The sequence below is a fragment of the Aptenodytes forsteri genome, unplaced genomic scaffold (genome assembly GCF_000699145.1).
Source record: "Aptenodytes forsteri isolate BGI_AS27 unplaced genomic scaffold, ASM69914v1 Scaffold2, whole genome shotgun sequence".
Taxonomy (NCBI): domain Eukaryota; kingdom Metazoa; phylum Chordata; class Aves; order Sphenisciformes; family Spheniscidae; genus Aptenodytes; species Aptenodytes forsteri.
Window position 1 is genome coordinate 14,598,106 of NW_008795695.1, and position 20,177 is coordinate 14,618,282.

General features: G+C 42.1%; 1 protein-coding gene across 1 annotated transcript in view; it reads right to left on the bottom strand.

The window, feature by feature from the left end:
* Positions 1-8,852, bottom strand: part of LOC103902031 (amine oxidase [flavin-containing] A-like) — a 28,081-nt gene extending 19,229 nt beyond the window's left edge. Inside the window, exons 1-2 of the mRNA XM_009283031.2 lie at positions 8,762-8,852; positions 6,088-6,225 (exon numbers count right to left, since the gene is read on the bottom strand). The gene's annotated coding sequence lies outside the window, so the exon portion shown is untranslated. The remainder of the gene's footprint in view (positions 1-6,087; positions 6,226-8,761) is intronic.
* Positions 8,853-20,177: the final 11,325 nt, after the last annotated feature.

Below are 20,177 nucleotides of genomic sequence, written 5' to 3' on the forward strand. Positions count from 1 at the left end.
GCTCCAGCCTTCTCCAGGTGCACATGTGTATGCAAAACAGACTTCTGCCATGGCAAAAACAGAGAAAATGCTCCTACGAACTACCAGCAAAGGAATCCTCTGCACAACACTGCCTCCTCCTTTTCCTTGAGCATGATTTCTCACTGCCAGCTTGGAGCACTATGTGTTCAGCCACAGAAAAGAGGACCAAAAAACGCATGCAAAGCGATATACTGCATGCTACAGCTTTTTCTGTCAGAAACCAATGCTGTATCAAACAAGGAAATCCTGATACAAAGCAGTAGTAAATTGCTAATCATTTTCTTCTTATTGCACAACATCTTGTTCTTCAAAAAGATCATCAAATACGGCTCCTTCAGAGTTCATTTATCGCTAGACTTTTTATTCTGATCAGGAATGCAGGTGCCATCAATGTGTCTTCCTTGACGTGCTTTAACACCAATAATCCTGCCCTTAAGCAGAGATGAGGTGCAATGCTGTCAGGCCACCCAACAACAGCTGAAGATAAGTTATTACTGAAGTTCTGTCATGTCAATATTGCAAGGGGACAAAGGGAAATGATAAGCCCGCTGTTCAGGAGTAGCAGGGAAAACTTCCCAAACTTTTTCACCGTTCAGTAAGACCTCTTTTCACACAGCTTTTTGGTAAGTGACTGTGCTTGTACTGAGTGCTGTAACTTGCAAATACCTATCCTTGGCTTACTTAACTCAAAAAAAGAAGCACTTATTTAAAAAGAAAGCCAAAAAAGTAACTTCTACAGCTCCTCTCCTCCTCTTGTTTTCAGCCAAATCTATGCCTTATATTGCTGGAAACAACAGCCCAAGAAAAGTCTCTCTCAGTAACTCTATGATGAGGGTTGTGCCAAAACAGCTTTTCCAACTCCCAGTATTAACTCGACCGTGTTCAACAGCTACAGGTTCAGGAACTCCCAAACTACCCTGTTTGCTGCAGATGGGGCAATTGGTGACACAACTTGCCCACTGCCTGGCTACCTAATATTTTCCTCCAAATTCTCCACCTCTATACTAGCTTTAGACCACCATAACCACAAACTGCTGAGGACTGATCAAGAAGTCTTATGACCTCAGCCACTGGTATGACACGTATCATATTAGTATTCATTTATCTGCTATTGGAAAAAAGAACTATCCTTTTATTACTGATCTGAAAATATTATTATCCCCACATCTTTGGTCAATGGCATAGCCCAGGAAGATCAATGGGAAAACATATTTTATCCCCTGAGAACTACGAAATGCCAACCGATAATTAACAGTCTAAAGTTGTATTACTTGCTGCTCTCTTCTGCATGCAAAAAGCCATAATTTCACTAAGACTGGAGACCAAGGGCAGGAAAAGCTGGAAAAATACACCAGTGCTAACAGACCAGAAAGAAGCCGAGACCAAATTCAAAGAGGCTGAAATAGTTCACAGACACACTAACGCCTTGTGCAGGGAGGCTGGACCTATAAGAGGTGGGAGCTGATCGGAGGAAAGCCCAATTCTAACAAATTCCAGGAGAGAAATAGCCATTGCCCATCAGAGAGCATGAGCCAAACAGCCTCAGCCACATCCAGTTTTTCACTCTCTCCCTTGCACATCTCCATAGCCGGGAATAAATCTAGCCCAAATGACCTGGGGCTGGTAAGTTACTCATTTGTTTTTAATATTGTCTCCCTACTAGGCAGAGGAGCTCTGGCTGCACGTTTCACAGAGGAGCTCACTGCGAGCAGGCAAGGTCTTGCAATATTCCATTTTTAAACAAGTTTATAGTGTTCTGGGTATACTCTCCCTTGCACATCTCCATAGCCGGGAATAAATCTAGCCCAAATGACCTGGGGCTGGTAAGTTACTCATTTGTTTTTAATATTGTCTCCCTACTAGGCAGAGGAGCTCTGGCTGCACGTTTCACAGAGGAGCTCACTGCGAGCAGGCAAGGTCTTGCAATATTCCATTTTTAAACAAGTTTATAGTGTTCTGGGTATATTATTTTGAGAACTACTGTTTTCTTAACTGAAGGGCAAATAACCTACTGGCTTTATTCCCATGCTAACACAAGGCTGCTTGACTGACCCACAGAGTTTATCTAACGTTTTTTTTCCATTTCCTGGTGTGTCAAACGCTTTACTGCAGACCTCAGATTTGAGTCCTGCTGCCTGCCTGGATTAGTTACCCCACACCAATCCAAAGGAAACAATATCCCCAAGCACTGTAGTTCAGTGGTTAGAAAGAAGGCAGCAGAGAGATGTGTTCTGCAAGGTCTGTCTTTTCCCTGCCCAGGGCTATGCTGTGGCTTGTAGCCGAAACTACAGGAATTAAGCCCAAGCTGCCCCAGCTGTGACACCGCTCCAAGTTTCAATTCATGCAAGAGGAGCAGACAATTTTGCCAGTCTTGAGGAAGGCAAGTCTGGCTCCTGCCCTCTGTGCTGAGGATGCGCTACGCGTCAGGAAGCACAGGAGGAGCATCCCCTGCGCCCCAGAGCAGGGGTTGCTATCGCCCTTGGGCCATGCACAGCACACACAGCTAGAGCAGCAGCTCCGTATGGTGTGAGCCCTCATGTGGGCATCCTTCCCTGCTCAATACCTCCGGCAGGTCTAGCCTTGCAAGTGTTACAGTGCCTTGGACTGTCTGTGATTCCCGTGTCCAAACTGCAGATTTATGGCGATCTGCACAGACTTAGTCACAGACTTACCTGCTGCACCCTGATCTCTTAATCTTAAGGCTATATGAAGGAAAGGAAAGACTAGACGGCCAATGTAAAGCATTGCATGCAAATGCTTATCTTTTGTCAAGTGTTACCTTGCTCTGAAAATCATAAGCAAACAAAAAAGCAAAACCAGTCCTTATTTACTAATGCTACGTATACCGGAGCCAAGTGCTGCAGCTAGATATTAGAGGACTGCAGTTATATGAGAAGGTTAATACCACATCAAGGCCCTAATGCCTTTACTTTCTAGGGTCTTCTACTAAAGAGAAGGTGAAAACAAAGCACAGCATGACGTTCAAGGGCCTCTGTAAAAATAAAAAGCTATCTGCCTCTTCTGGGAAGGGACAACTCCAGCACAACTGCCTTTTCTCAGTCCTAAAGCATTCTTGATGAATTACGGGACAGTGGCCACAGAGCAATTTGGCTGGAAAGAAAGTCTGGGGCTTGTAACAAAATCTACAGTTTGAAGTTACAGATTTACGACGACAAGATACAAACAAAATCCTGATTGATATCAAAGCGGTCCACGTTACCATGCTAACTGATGGGAAAGAATGAACAAACAAAAAAGAAGATAAACAATAGTTACATATTTGGATTTTTTCAAATAAACTGTAACTACAAAGGAAACCTGCCCACATGAAGCAACGTGGTTCTTAAAGCTTGCAGTACATGGAATTTTTCCACATACATATGGGAAAAATTCCTTTCAGAGCAAAGCAGCTCATGAAATCCCTCCGGGGATTTCCACTTTCCCTTGGCTGCTTCCGCTGCTAGGATAAACGATTTCCCCACTTTCCCCCAACTCAGTCCAAGCAGTATCCTGGAAATCTTCAGAAAGAGCCAAACTGAACCTATTAGTATGGTAAACAAAAGACAAAAAATGTCTTAATCTGAGGATGCTGGGGATTATATACAGTTGAAGGACTGTCACAACAAAATCTAAAGCCATGTTTAGTCATTCCTCAAAACTCTCCCTCTCACCTCTGACAAAACTGCACAGCATGGCAGACTTGCCAGAGAAATGCCCTTGGGAAGAGACCTTCCTGTCTGGCCCCGGCTATACGCTCCCCAACAGCCATCAGCTGACAGAAATAGCAGATGAGAAGCAAGGAGGAAAGTTTTAGTCATACTTTTCAAACCTGAAAGGCAGCAGCTGGCCCACGGCTGACAGTGTATTAGCCCAAGAAGCTGAAGACATCCATCTTTCAGATTAATATTTAATTTCTGGGGCAATGATCCTTTAATATCAAATCATCTCTTTGCTAACACATTTTCTATCATCTAGGAAATACCACAGGTGCTCGGGTTCCTGGAGCTTCTTTAATGAACATGAGGGGCGCACCTATAGCCAGGAGAGCACAAATCCCTACCTGGACAACTCACCATCACAGCATGATAACAGTGTGTAGCAGGTAGGTAAAAACGTACAAGCCCTAAGGGCCGTGAGCACTCACCAACCCAGCCAATAGCCAGGACTGCACAGTTCGTTTTCAATAGGCTTCTTGTAGAATTGGGATGTAAGAGAGGGTTCAACAACAGATCCCTAAAGAAAAGGGCATGGTGACTACACGAGGTCTCAAGGAAAGAGTAAGGAGAAAAAGCAGTGGAAAACCTTAGGGAAAGAAAAGAAAACAAAAGGGCTGCAATTCGTGGGAAGAGGACGTGGGAGGAATGAGACCTACTGGAGGCAGAGCATCATTATTATTTATCCAGTGCTTAAGTCTGTCCACGCTGGGAGACCTTAAAGCCCCTTTGCTGTCACTGTGTTCCAACAACTACGCCTCCCTTGGGGACCCTGGTTAGCTCAGCAGGACCACGATGCCAAAACTAGAATTGATCCACAGCCTGTGATCCAGCTAAATAGCTCGTAATGCTGCCTCTTGCTTAGGAACATGCTTCCACTTCAAAGAAAACTTACGAAATTACACGGTCATTAGTGAGGACATGCATAATGTAATGCGGGACAGAAAAAAGCTGCAGCTTCAGTGTCAAAATGGATTAACGGCTCAAATTCATGTAACCCATTAGAGCCTTTTATTTAACATACAGAAAATAAGTGCCTTTTAAGATGCTAAGAGATCCATGTCTGAGCTTAAATTAAATAGAGCCGGCCAAACATTCAGCTGGTACAAATCAGCTCAGCCCACTTGCTGTAGAATTACACCAATTTTACACCAGGTGGTGCAATTAATTTTTTTTTAGTATTATGGAGTGTCTATGCAAATATTTAAGATGTGACTATTTTATGGGCATGGCATGAATCTGCCCAATAAGGAGAGGCTACAGAACCAGATGATAAAACTTTGCAGCATGAACACATTGCTCTAATTCTCGGAAGAAAAAGTGAGAAGATAAGATAATAAAAATGAAACCAGTTAAGGATCCATCATATAGCCATGCCTCTATCAAGTATGTCAACTCTGACTCATATAGGCTTCAAGCGTTGTTCTGCCAGAGTCTGGGAAGTACCAAAACTAAAGGATATTAAAAAAATTAAGAAGTGATGGTCTTTGGAAAGTAAAGTAGTTTGTGAGTTATGGAAATAGTTACTTGCACCTCATACCTACAGATCTTAGGCCTCTCTTCATCCCTCTCCCTTCCGCTCTCCCTCTGCACCAGTTTTGGCAGTAGGTCCTGACTAGGACCTAAGCAAAAATTCGGTGGGCTAAAGATCTAAGACAAACGCTGCTCTGAAGACAGGTTTCATTCCAGTTCACTTTAGCCACACCACTGCCTACTCAAGAGTGGCCATCTGGACTCCTGCTGCCCCGTGTCTCAGGCATGAAGCTTATAGCGAGCCTTGGGAGGTGCCTGTTTCTCACCATTAGCTAGAGAGGGAATCTTGATGAGTCTCAAATTAGATGCCCAGATTCCAGACATCCATTTGTAAGTAAGATGAATCCCACGCTACGGGAGTGGGAAGGATCTCATGTGAATCTAGTTATGTAAGTGGGACAAACACGTTGTACTACTCCCAGACTAGTCCCATAATACTGTTGTCTAGTATCGTCATTCAATAGTATCCCACAGCATTATATTTTTTTTTCTTATTTAAATTTGGCTTTTATTTCAGAACAAGTATTTTCTGAATTTCAGGCAAAAATTCTTTAGAGGATATGTTCAAAGATAATCAGGTGCCGAATGCATCCCAAATTTTTTAACTGCTGTCAGTCCCATTTTCTGAAAACTTTTCAAAAGAAAACAAGAACCATTGATCCCACTCCCTATAAGTTAAAATAGAATAACAACACTTCAAACAGGTGCTTACTGGATTACTACAAGTGAGCTTTAAATGAAACCTCTTTAATGGCTGTCAGTAATTTCCAAAGCTCAGTGATATCTTTAGGTATCTCAACATGAAAGACATAATACTTACCCCCTTATAATGGATCGTATGGCCCTCGACATTCACTTTATAGGTCTCAATACCCAGCTCTTTTGCCAGTCGGAGAATTCGGTTTTGGGTAGGTCCCACATACGATCCACCAACATCTACGTAATTAACTTGATTGTTCTGTCAAAAGAAAGAATACAGGAATCAGAAGCTGTGCAAGAAGCTCCTTGATACAAACATCTAGAAGTAGAAAGAATTATTCCATACTGACTAGCACTGCAACTATATGTACAGGAGAAAATGTGTACTGACTGACTTAAAAGTAGGCAGTATTGAGCTCTGTAATGACAGACACACAGACATCACAGTGTCTTCACTCCATCACACACATGTGTGCAATTGAGTTTAACTCGTGGTTAAATTTCACTATAGTTTTCAGTATTGGCTTTTTAGTCTCACAAAAGACATGAGAACATGAAGAAATATTCAACCAAATCAATACTTTGGTTAAGTCTAACCCCACTTTTTCAGAATTCATGTTACTTTTCTTGTCATTGCAAAACATTTCTCAAGTTGAAACCGTCTCCAGCACCAAGGCTTGTTTCTCCCTGTAGATATCTGCTTAGACTTAATGCTGTAGATGCTGAGCACTGCACTCCAGTACTCAAGGAGAGTGATCTCCTTTCCAGCATGGCATACCTTGGCCCTAGCCCAGTGCTCTCTGGCTAGCAGCCCCCAGCCATGCCTGCCACCAAAGGTGCTTCGCACACCTCTCAGACCAGCATCGCAGTCACTTGGGAAGCAGGAAGAAAGCAAAAAGTTTCAAGGACGCACACTATTACAAGCAGGCTGATTTCCCAAGCTCGTAACTCTTTTTAACACTGTTTATAGTGAGCATTTTAAGCTAGGCATTCTCAGTGTCACAGAAGGATGGTGTTTATGCTTCATGTTTCACGTACAATGATTTCTGCTGAAACACCACTGTTTATCTCTGGTTCGCCAGCAATGGCATCTGACATAATTTAAACCTCCCTTACTACCAGGGTGGGAAGCAGAGGTAATGTGTGTATTACATTACCCTGTGCCACAGGTGACTTGTCATTTCTTTCATTTTCTTTTTAATGGCAATCAAGATGCGGTCCATTTTTAGAAGCAGGAGTGTTATTTCAGATAATTTTAAGCTGCGTTAAAATGTATGTCTGAGCTGTAATGATGTCTGGCCCTGCTCAGGCTACTTCTTATAGGCCTCTTAGTTATCACCCCTGTTACAATATGCAAAGTGAGATGGGAATGAGAGGAGAAATGCTTTGACGCTCATGGTCTCAGACGATAGTTTGTAATATTAAAGGCAGAGCAGATCCTGCCGTGGACAAAGGGTATGGGCTATGTGGGTGGAATTCAATTACCTTAATACAGACGTTTAACACCATTTTAGACAGCCCAAGGTATCCAAGACTTCTGTGCAAGGCTGACAAATGGAAGCTGGAGGCCAGGCAAGGTATCCTAGGGCAGCTAAAATGGCACTACACACTTCTGGTTAGGCACCCAAATCCCATTTGATGGCTCTCAGAGTTGTTTCCAGACCAATTGTAAACCACCTCCTGTCAAGAGAAGCCCACTGGCATGTATTGCAAGGCAACCTGTCCAAACAGAGCTCTATTACTTGACTAAAGTGATGGCAACTTGAGACACCTGTCTTCTTTGGGAACTCTACTCCCCCTCTTCCCCCTGGCTAATGATGTCAAACCCAACAGAATCATAGAATGTTTGAGGTTGGAAGGGACCTCTGGAGGTCATCTGGTCCAACCCCTCCTGCTCTAGTAAGGTCACCTAGAGCCAGTGGCCCAGGACCGTGTCCAGACAGCTTCTGAATATCTCTGAAGAGGGAGCCATCACAACCTCCCTGGGCAACCTGTGACAGTGCTTGGTCACCCGCACAGTAAAAAAGAGTTTCCTAATGTTCAGATGGTTTGAACCTCCTGTGTTTCAGTTTTTGCCCACTGCATCTTGTCCTGCCACTGGGCACCACTGAAAAAAGCCTGCCTCCATCCTCTTTGCACCCTTTCCTTCCCTCCCTTCTAAACACTGATGAGATCCCCCCTCAGCCTTCTCTTTTCCAGGCTAAACAGTCCCAGCTCTCTCAGCCTTTCCTCATAGGAGAGAGATGCTCCTCCCTTCATCATCCAGATCATTAATGAAGATGTTGAACAGGACTGGACCCAGTATTGACCCCTGGGGTACACCACAAGTTACCGGCCTCCAACTAGACTTCATACCACTGATCACCATCCTCTGGACCAGGCTGTTCAGCCAGTTTTCAGTCCATCTCACTGTCTGCTCAACCAGCCCATACTTCATCAGCTTGTCTATGAGGATCTTATGGGAGACAGTGTTGAATTACTGAAGTCTAGGTAGACAATATCCACTGTTCTTCCCTCATCTACCAAGCCAGTCATTTCATCATAGAAGGTTATCAGGTTGGTCAAGCATGACTTCCTCTTGGTGAATTCATGCTGACTGATGGCTTTCTTGTCCTTCATGTGCCTGGAAATGGTGTCCAGATTAGTTGCTCTATCACCTTCCCAGGGACTGAGTTGAGGTTGACCGGCCTGTAGTTCCCCAGGTCCTCTTTCTTGCCCTTCTTGGACATAGGAGTGACATTTGCCATGTTGTAGACCATCACAAGTGAGAGTCCAACTTCTCATGAAGCACTTACCCTGATAGTGAATGTCCTTCCTCCAACTCTGTTCCGGGCCTCAAGAACCACCACGCTGACCCCAGACTCAGACAGCAATTTGGCAGCCGACAAACCTACCAGAAAAAGAGAAAGTGCTTTAAAGCAAGTGGCAGCAATCAGCCACATTAATGGTCAAAAACTGAACCAATGCTTCAAGGTCAGAGATTTCAATACTGTTTTCAAAAATTCCTGAGAGAAGTCAGAAACTTTTCATGGTGTCTTACCACAGAAATCATGTGGCTGCTGCCTAGCTGCATGTTATGACCATCTCCATAAGTAGCATTCACAGACTGAAGTTTCCTCCTTCAGGTTAGCATTTTGGCATTTTAAAAACAGTAAAATCTCAATTATTAAGGGACATACATCTTACTCTTCATTTGTGCAGTGCATAGAAAGGCAGAACCCAGCTTGTGGGGCTTGCAGCGCTAAAGTGGTAGAAATAATAATATACTAAATAGGCATGTTCCAGAAAGGTAGGCTTCCAACTTCTCTCACTCATCAACCCTCCACTCTATTGCTATCCGTTGTCCTCATTCACATGCAGAAAGAAAGTCTGCTTCACTGTCAAGATTAATTTTAAGCAATGGAGTTTGACCATGGCAATCAAACAGGCTGTATGTAGATACTTTATAAAAGGAATTATGGTCTCAGCAAAAATCATCTAATTATGGGACTTTGTGATGGAGGCACTAGAGACAACTGAAAATTCAATAGGACAGGAGTCCTCTTTGCTTTTGACAAATGCGAGCTGAAATTGTAAAAAGCAATCATGAGTTTGTGAAATAAGATTATCCCATTGCCCTGCAGGCCAATTTGGCACTGAAGCATTGTTTCTTTGGAGTTGTTTCCCCTCCTTAAGTATACGAAAGCCAGCCTTATTGATCAGAACTTCCAAGATACCCTGCGGTAAGGGTAATAATATTATATTCATGTTTATTACACTACCTCGAAATGTGATTAAAAGCAACTGTTCGTGAGCCTACAAAGAATGCATGTCTGAAAAGACCAGAGGAGAGGAATCGTTCTGGGCAGCGTTAAGTGTACTCATTTATTCTGAGGACAATACAGAATAGCCCATAAGCTTCTGTGCACATAATCTTTTAATGGGGAAGTAGAACACCATTCACCAGAAACCAGAACTGAGGAAGTTCAAATGTCTTACATTACAAAAATTATACATACAATTTCCATACTCATCTAAAAATAACTTTACATCCTTGCACCATATTCTTTAGATTGCTGCTGGAGCAGAAGTATACTTAATTCTTCCATCTATTTAATATTCTAATTTTTAAAAATGCAAGCCATTTGTCAGTGAACATCTTATAAATTGATCTAATTTCTTTCAGTAGTTTCTGATTATTTTTTTACTGCATGAAAGTCTATAGAGAACATTTTACAATTTTTTATAGTTAATTCTTTAATCCTTTCAGTGATGGTGTCCTCTTCTTCCTCAACATAAACACAGAAGACACAAGTCTATAACGTTGGAAACACAAACTGCAGTATTTTCTTACAAATATTTATATTTTTATATGAGAAAAAATGATTTTTCAAAATATACAGCGGTTTTTGTCACAAAAACGTGGATATCCTACATACATAAAATAAAAGGTCTAATTTCTCTATTCTGCTTAAATACCACTGGACACTCAGGCATGAGTAAGTTTACTGTAGATATACAAGTCTTGAAAAAATGCACAGCGCATTCATGTGTTACCCTATGGAACACAAAGCAGCAAAAAACCTGACCTAGGTATGAAAAAAAAATTGTATGCAGATCCTCAGTGCCTATGACCATCATTTCATGCTGTATACGATAGCTATATTCACGCCACAGCTGTTTAGGAAGAACAACTGTTGCACTGGACTGGGTTGGAAGTAAAGCTTACTACGGTTTTATAGCTTAATTATATGATATATCCAAATCAAGAAGTACTGCTAAAGGATGAAGAACATGTGGTAATGTGACTGAGGCTCTCTAACCTGTTTGCTTGTTAAACTGTACTTCTTGCACTCCAGCCTTACAGGTTTTTAGTTTCATTATTGTTAACCCAAGTGCCGCCATAGACACTTATCCAAAAAAAAAAAAAAAAGGCTTCAGAGCTACACAGACTGGGAAAGGGCAAGAGATACATTGAGGACAGCGATGGCTTACTGGCCGCTGGGAGAGGGCCCGACTCAGAAATAAAAACAATGCAAAATATGTTGATTAAAGATTGTTACTACACATTTATTTGTTTAAAGCATGGAAACAATTTTCTTTTGAAATGGAGGACTAGCAACAACACCAACACATGGGGTATCTCTATGTAGCTGTCTATTGAACCCAACTCTCTAGCTCCATTCTGGTGTGACCGAAGTGCACCAGATACAGGTGCTTCCACAGGCATGTCTTAAGCATCCCACAGGTCATGAAGCCTACATGCTTTTGATATACACAATTAACCTCTAAATAGATTGCATATTTTCCCTTTATCTTCTCCATAACTTGACTTTTCAAGACTTTTGTCACTGTTCCACTACCCTCTACAGGACTGGACACCAGAGAGTGTCCATTTATTTCTGCTTGATCGATGGGGTGAGAATGAGAGAGAGGAAGGAATGAGACCTTCTCCTTTCCAGTTCTTTGCCCCGTCTCTGCCTGTTCAGCACCCCTCAGGCTGCATGGAACTAGACTCTCACCTCCTCTCCAACATCTCCGCTACCTCCCCAGAGGACATCGTGCACCTTCCAGGAGCTGCCAAGGGGGAGGGCAGGACCTTCATACCACAATGGCCTCCTGCAATGCAAGCACTGCTCTAGAGCCACGGCCCTCCGCCACACGTGGGCTCTGACACCAGCCACCATGTCTTGTGATTTTATGGATATCCAGCGTCCTGCGAGCACGCCGTACCAGGCCAAACCGAGCACTGGGCTGTGACCTCTCAGGCCGCAGTCAAGACTCACGCGAGGTATTTTAAACCACACCTGCATATGCCTGTATGACTGCAGCACGGACATGCCTGTCGCAGCCGAGGCCTCTGTTGTGCCCCATTGCTTCCTCCACCTCCTCCAAGTGCAGCCTAGAGATAAAGCTGCAAACCACCCCAAATCACTGGCCATGCTCCTTCCAGATATCACTCTAATTCTATGAATTAGAAACATACTACCTGCCTCAGAAAGATGAAAAAAGCCTGCCAAAACCACGCCTCATTTGAAGTATCTGGCTGTAGAAATTCACTTGTTATTAGATGAGAATAAATAAGGCGAGATGACTTACACATCCTCCACAAGGGTTTCTATGGCAATCTCACACCAAGCTCCCCCCCATCTGAAGACGCCATGCAGGAAAGCTCTATTCCTATTGATTTTGCAGCGCTATTAAGGACTCAGAATTGCTGCTGCTACAGATCATACTGCTGCTGCTTTCATTTCAGAAAATTGTCATAATCCTATCAAGCAAAGTAGTTTCAAGTGCATCAAAACACTGGATATACAGCTTTTAAAAAAAAAAGAAACTAAGATGAATTTATGCCAATCTGCAGACTACCAGACATACACCATGGCTGAAACATATTGATGCTGAACAATACTGAATTTTGTATGTAGCCTGACAGAAAATACAACAAAGCATGTCTCTACCTCATAGGAGAGAAAGGTTCAACTCTACAGGTAGTGCACAAGACTGGCACTTAAGAGACCTGAGCTTGACTCCCAACCAAGGCCCATAATGTGGGAAATGTTTCCCTATTTCATAGGGAAGCATTTATAGGACTAGCATTTATGAGAGTAATTCCAAGTTGCTTCAATACTGGGGTTGATACAGGGCGTACAAGCAGATACGAGTTCTGTAGCACAAAAAAGTTTTTAAAAAAGTTACTTTATTGGAAATGTGATAGTAATTCTATAGTAATAGTATAGTGATTCTACTTTTCAAAATCTAGGCTCTGTAAATCCAGTACATCAAACAGATTCACTGATACACCATGATTGGAAGCAAAAATCACCAGCATCTTTCCCAGAGACAGCACTTCTTACGTGATGTATGCTGAGCATCTCCAAAACCTGCAAGGGCAGTACCCATACAGGGTAACGAAGGGCAGTGAAGGGGAGTGATGACAGTCTGATACCATTAACCTTTTAACCCTTCAAACTGAGGCCACTAGGTATGTGCCATATTGAGCACACCAAAACAAAGGCAGAGAAAATCACCTGTTACTACTGAAAAGGTAACCGTCTGCTGGTTTTCTAGATGCGTTGTTTGCTTCCTTGCTAGCTTCTTTGACAGAGTGCATTTGCCTTTTATGCATCCACTATCGGGCTGAAAGTTTACCAAAACCAACCTAATACAACATTCCTCTGTAAAATCCTTGTTAATCCACCCTACTGTACATGGAGTGGGATAATTACATTGTGTGAAAGACTACTAACCCAGTATTCTAGCAGGCTTTAACTGAATAACATAAGGAAAAAAAAATCTTCCTGGAAAATCTCTACATTTTTCTGATCTTAGCAGGGGAATAATATTTAAACTTTTTTTCCCTCATAATACATCAGTAAAGTGAGACAATTCTTGATATACCCTCATTAAAGTTCCACTGTAACAGCATGCTTAACGCTGTGATTATTTTTACCGTTTCCCTGAAGGAAAACCTAACTTTTTCCAAACACAACTGAGTAATTAAATCTGGCAGTGGTCACCTTAGAATCAGCTCTCATTATTCAACCAGAAGTCTCTTTGCCAAGTAAACATGAACGTGTCAATAAGAGACACAAAACATTTCTACCATGACTGTAGGGTAAAATCTCCCTTCCTCACCTCTTTCTTCTCCTTCTCCACCCTCCCCTATTTTCTTTTCATTGGAATTTTTGTGCACACCATGGTATTTTAATACATTTTAAAATATAGTTAAAATGTACTCAGTTACACCAGACGGACCAGAGAAATCACTAATGGGCAACAACATATAGAAGGCTCAGAATGAAAGAACTGTTTTCCTTCACAGACTAAGGATTTGAAGTTTTAATATTGCCATGGAAAATGAAAAAAAACCCCCAACTTATGAATTAAATTACAGGCCCTTAAATTTGCACAAAAGAGCAACAATACACAGTGCGGATCACAAGTCTACACTCATTTCTTCTTCAATGTTGCCTAATACTATAACATCACTAACTTTCTGTTTGTCAGAAACTGTATTTTATCTTTCCATATGTTCTTTCACAATCCTTATTGTAGAATACTTGATACTGGGGATGAGGCTGCATTTATTTATTTTGTCATTTTCAGGTAAATGTTTTTCATTTCTTTTTCATCAATTCTTTTTTTCCCCTCTAGCAAAAATAATCCAGTTGACTCAGCAAAGATTTCAAGCAAAAGAGAATAAATATTTTCTATTACAAAGTACATTGTCCAACCGAGAGCAGGCCACTCTAACTGGTTTCAATGGTGCTACTGTCTAAACACTTTCAACAGATGCAAGCCTTGTTCTGAAGGGTACAAAGACAGTTTCTCATGGACAATGTTAACACAAACACAGTGGGCAGGAAGAGGGAATTGTGTCCCGAGGATGAATCCACTCCTCCGTACACACCCACTGTGATTTTCAAGTCCAAAGCCTATTGCAGTAAACAACTCTTCCCCAGAATAACTCTCTCCTCCCCCCCCAAACAAAGGCAGAAAAAAGTTAACTAATATAAGCATGAGGTTAGAAATGGAGCAGCCTCCTTCCCCTTACATATTAAGATGAGTACCACCAGTTAAAATGATGATGGTTTGATTCCATCTAGTTTATGGAAACATTTAAGGTAATTATGCACATTTTCTAACTATTGGTAATTGTTTTGGTCAGTATGCAGAATAAATTCCTGTCAGTTAATCGGTGATCTTCAGCTAAATACGTATGTGAAAATACGTTGCTGCAAAACTATGATCAACATCATTACCACAAATATCAAGAACATCAGCGTTGGTGTTCCCGGGAAAGACATAATGCCTGTCCCATGCCTGTTTTTGTTATGCTAGGATATTTAGAGATCTGTCCTAACTACTTGGCTATTTCTTTTGTTCGCTGGAGTAAATAACAACCTTAAGACTTCAGACCTACCTAGCTAACAGGAATACTCTTTCGTACCTTTTAACACCTTTCACCTAAGCCTGAGGCATGGTGCAAAATCTGCTCCTCAAGGACAAACCATAGGTTTACAGCGCTCTCTTAGGAGCTCTGAATTTGCCAACCTATGAATCACGCTGGGGTACATTTTGGTTTGGCCGGAAACAAACCTGACACATTCTTCATTCAGGAGCAGAACCAGCTGTGACTATTCAGGTTACCCCCCCGACAATGTTTATAAACGATGCATTTACCACAGAAAACCACATGAAGAATATGATGAAAGATGAAGAAAATGATAATATTTCTACATGTGGTTATATAATGAACACATCACAACCATATTTTGGCCAAGACTAAACATCTAGCACTGAGCATAACACAAAGGAGTGTCTTAACCAAAACCCATGCCCCACGTCATAAGGTTTTGCATCTTCAGTAGCAAAACATTAGAACACATTATGTAGAAGGCGGCAAATGGAAACTGGCATCTCTGCTTATTTGTGAGTATTGTACATAACATCCATTACACTTTACACTGATTGTTTTGTTCCCGCTGCAAATTATTCTCATAACGGCAGTCGGCTTGCTAGCAGTACATGGGGAATTGAGAGCTCTGTGAAACATTGCTGTTTATTTCTACATCCCAAAAAATGGCTTATAGGAATTTCTGGTACCAAGTGACAATATTATCACCGATGATCAGCTTTCCTGTTGGATCCAGAAAGAAAGCAGGAAGGAACCGGGTAGCCAGAGCCCAGCACTGGGCAGATGCAAAAGAGAGAAACACAGGATACATTTTTAGGAACCAGCTATTGCATTCCTACAGGTCAAATTCTGGGTAAATTTAGAAGTAACAGTAGGAAAAGAACTACTGAAAACTACTCCAGATTTACACAGGTGGGACTGATTAGATCTTCTACCAGTAACTGTGTATTTGACAGTTTATCTGACACTACCACCCACCAGCAGCTTGGCATGCTGTCAAAACAAACAGAGCAGTATACAACATAAGTTGTGCCGCCGTTATAGCAAGCAAGGAAAATCTGCATTTTCTCATTATTCAGTATTTCACTCAGAGACCACTGCCAATGCGTAGGTAGCTCACGTTGTAAGGCTGCCGATCACACACCATGGAGCAGGAGAAGCCAACGCATAGCGCTCTTCCATGGAGAGGGGGAAAAAAAAAGCCTTAATAGTATATCATATGTTTTATTTCAATACAAAGACTAATTACTACTATTTTTACAACCCAGCTTCTCCTACAATTTGTGGCCCTTGGACCCCTCCATAAGTGCAATGGAAAACAGTGCTGTTTCCTGCATGTGGCTGGCAAATCTAAGCATCCGTTTTGTTGAGCCATGAGATCTCCTTGTTTCGAGCTAAGACCAAATGTGGTTTTATTTGGAAATAAGAAGTATCCATGTCAAAGAATGGTAATCTTCAGTGCAAGTTTCAATTACAGCTGTGTTTCCCTTGTGCTTTGTGCTTGTAACATGATGTGCTGAAATTTCTTCCAAAAGGTATTTGCATGCCAAGTCTCTTGGATTTGCCTGCTTCTGGACATACCTCTCCATATCTGACGTGTCTCTGGTTTGCATTATGTGGCCAAACATTCTAAATTCTCCATGCCTTCTTTTGATAAACTGGGCTTCCAGTGTCCAAAACTCACATGTAAGGTGAGGCTGGCGTACAAATCTACCCCAAGCTTCCCGCTGAAAAAGCTGGGGTGTTACATTGTTTTTTTGCCAAATTTTGAACTATTTAAGCTTGAATTTTCAGGGTGTGTTTTTCAGGCTGATTCTTTTTTGCTGGAAAATCTTGGCCAAAATTGGCTGGCTATTTCTAAACCTCCAGGAAACAAACATTCTTCTTTGATTTTGAAAACTGACAGCTTTTTTTTCTTCCTATTTTAGAAGTTCTAGGAGCAACTTGAAATTTGGCAAGGAAGTAGCCTTTGAATCAACATAGCGCATTTTGTTATCCATGTGAAAATAAGCCCCAATGAGGTCAGTCAGAAAGTTTTGAGGAATTACAGGTCACACGTAGGCAGTGGCCATTTCCTAGATCTCAAAAGCCGAAATATCTGAGGTTTCAGTCAAAACTCTCCAAGCACTTAATGCTGTTTAGTTGTTAATGAGCAGTTCCCAAGGAGTGACTGAGCATCCCAGACCTCCTTACAACCCATCTCGTATCTCAGAGCAAGCGGGTATGCTCCATCCTAGGGCTATGGAGCCAAAATCTGAACTGCCCTGTAATTATGGCCTTAGCTGGGGAAGCGGGTAATGGAGCTGGGATGGGGATGATGTGTCAGGAGAAGTATGGCAGTGACTTGCTGCATAAAAGGGACAACTTCTGGAAGCCGTCAATACAGTAGTTCGTCCACACAGAGGATGACAATCTCCTAGTCCTCAACTAGTATAGCCCCTTAACCCAAGCGTCAGAGGACTGTCTGACGGGATGTCAGGGTTATGATCCTGCCAATTAATCAGACATGCACCCATGGCACGTCATGTGCTGTCAGCTTGCTGTGTTTAACAAATGGGGGAATTACACAGCCTAAACCAAAATGCACAAGAAAAAGGTCAAAATTAATCCAAACCAGAACACCCTCTTCAGTTCAGTAGAAAACCCCTATAAATAGAAAATGGGAGCACTATTCAAGGCATCTAAATAAGAACTCCCTGTGTGTGTGGGGAAGTCTTTAACTTCAGGCAACAGTTTATTTAATATGCTTAAGTATAAAATGTTGTAATTAATATTAACTGTATTATGGGGGACACTATCCATTAAGAATGACACAAACGTGTGCCTGGGGCCTTTCCTGGCCACGATCCACATTTTTAACATGCACGCCCATGTAAAAAGAGGAATCTAGCCCAAGCTCTGCAGCTCCCTCTCTGTAGGGGTCCAAACGTACTTGCTGATGCAGTCTGGACTGTTCGAGTATGATTCCATGGGGTACAGCTGAGAAATCTCGACGTTAGAGGCCGCCAGAGCCAAGTTCGTCTTCCAAGGGCTTCCCCCGCTGTGAAGCACTCTTTGCAGAAGCTCCCTCCATCCCTAGATTGCAGCTTCCTACATGCAGAGTGGATTCTGTGTCCCTGTGAATGACCACGTACAGATGCGTGCATACAGACGCCAGGAGCACGGACGAGAAGCGTGCCTTAGGTTGTACAGAAATTGGCTCTCAAGACCATGCTTCACTTTGAAGAACAGATATCTCCAGAGGTGCCAGTCAGGATTTGAGCTTCCTTTTCCAAATATCGTACAAATATTTTAAAAAGCTGCAATCTCACCGCTGGGATGCTCACACTCAATATAACAAGCACCTTGCTTATACCCGATACACATTTCATGTATTTCTAGTAAAGAACTAGTTTACCCCAAAGTTTCCTATCCTTTCTTGCAAGCGTCAGGTAATGAGTATTTAAAATATAGAAGGAGAGAAGACAGTAATCTTATCAGATGAGGCAATTGCAAATGTATCTTCAGAGAAATAAGCAGAAGCAAGTCAAGACTGGAGGCAGAGATGTAGAGGGCGAAACCCTGTCCACGCTGGAGCATGTTTTACTATTTGTCTCACCAGAACCAACACACTAGATACAGATTACTTTTTTTAAGACCAGAAAGCAGCACTGTCTAACCTCTTACAGAACTGAGGTGTAGGTATATTGGTACAGGAACGGTAGCGACAGAGAAGCTGTGCCGAAAGCAAAACAAACCAAGAGCTGATAGGAATTACAAAAATGGATTAATTATGAAATAAAGCATTTACTGTTCATTTTTCTAAGGCTGCTTTCTTAAAATGATGCCTGTTCTAATTCATAACAGGCAAACACCAATTTCTATGCCACTGGCATGACATAAGGGTTTCCACTGGCAAGAAAAATGTTCCTGTACCCCAAGAGTGCTGTGACATGTTTATTTGTCTTCCTAATGCCACTGACAAATTTTCAGGGACTGTAACGCCTTGAAATTTCCTGCTTGGCTCCATTTCAGACTCCGCACCAGGCTTTAGTTCAAGGCGTAAGTGTTCTGAAGTAACTTACTGATTCTTGTACTAGTGAGGCAAGATACCACTTAGAAATGCTCGATGCATTTTCCAAAACACTGCTACAGGTTGGAAAGCCGGAGGAGCAAGCTACCCTCAAGGGAAGAAGAGCTTCTCAGAGCCCTAAAAACCACATTAAGATCACAGTCGCCATCAGCTGCACGCAGTACGGGTGGTAATTCCCTAGGGGCACTCTGTGCATTACAGGAACCTTAAGGACGAAGACCAAATGACTCGTGCTAGCAGGAAAATACCCAGGCATCTGGTAAACCTAAAAAGCAAGCAAAACTAGGTCCAAACTCTTTCTTTCTGTTCAGCGATACTACAGATTATTTACAAAATTACATTGTCAGAAATAATTATTTAAACAATTACTGTTGTTTTAGCAAATGAACTAATGTAATTAAGTAAACAATTCGCTGTTTCGTGCATTAATTCACTGCAGATTAAAGAAAGGAAAGCCTCCGACTCCTTCTCAATTCTAACAAAAACTAATTTTACCTATAGCAATAACGGTTGTAGTGTCACTGAAGTCACTCAGTCACATAACTCTCCTTTTCTGAATCGTTAGTGAAGTAAAGACTCCCTGAAAACTGAAACCTGGCCAAAGCTGCTAACACAGTATTTACCTGACGGACAAACCAAATACAGATTTTCCCCAACATAGCAACATTCTCATCTTAGGTACCATCAGGTGCCATAAGAATAATTACTTCTTTTTTTTAAGCATGAGGATCAGGGGCCACGATGCACCTCCTAGTGTTAAAGTAGATCTGAAGAGTATTTTGGGAAGTATTGCCTAGTAAAGTGTGAGGAGTCCATGGCACTGGGGAATTTGGCTGGCTGTAGTACAGCTCTTCTCATAGTCACAAAACCTAACCTGTTTCTACAGATATTCCCAGACGTCTTTCTGCAGTATTTATCAAAAGAACACAATTGCCAGCACTGCAAGAGCCACCTAAAAAACCACAGCTTCAAAATACCGTCTTTCTCGGGATGCAAAAATCCCAGCCTGTATCCCTGCATTCTCCTGCACCTGTGGACATTACAAAGTCAGTTTTCCTACAGACTCTCTTCTGATGAGCACGAAGTACAAACCAACGCAAGAAGCAGCAAATACGTCCTACAACAGCGACCTGGATAATTTTTCCCTTTTGTTTTCCCAAGCGGATCTGAAGCCCCTGGAGACCTGACACACTCGTTAACCATCGCCCAAGCCTTAAGGCCAGCCGCGGGGACGAGCCGC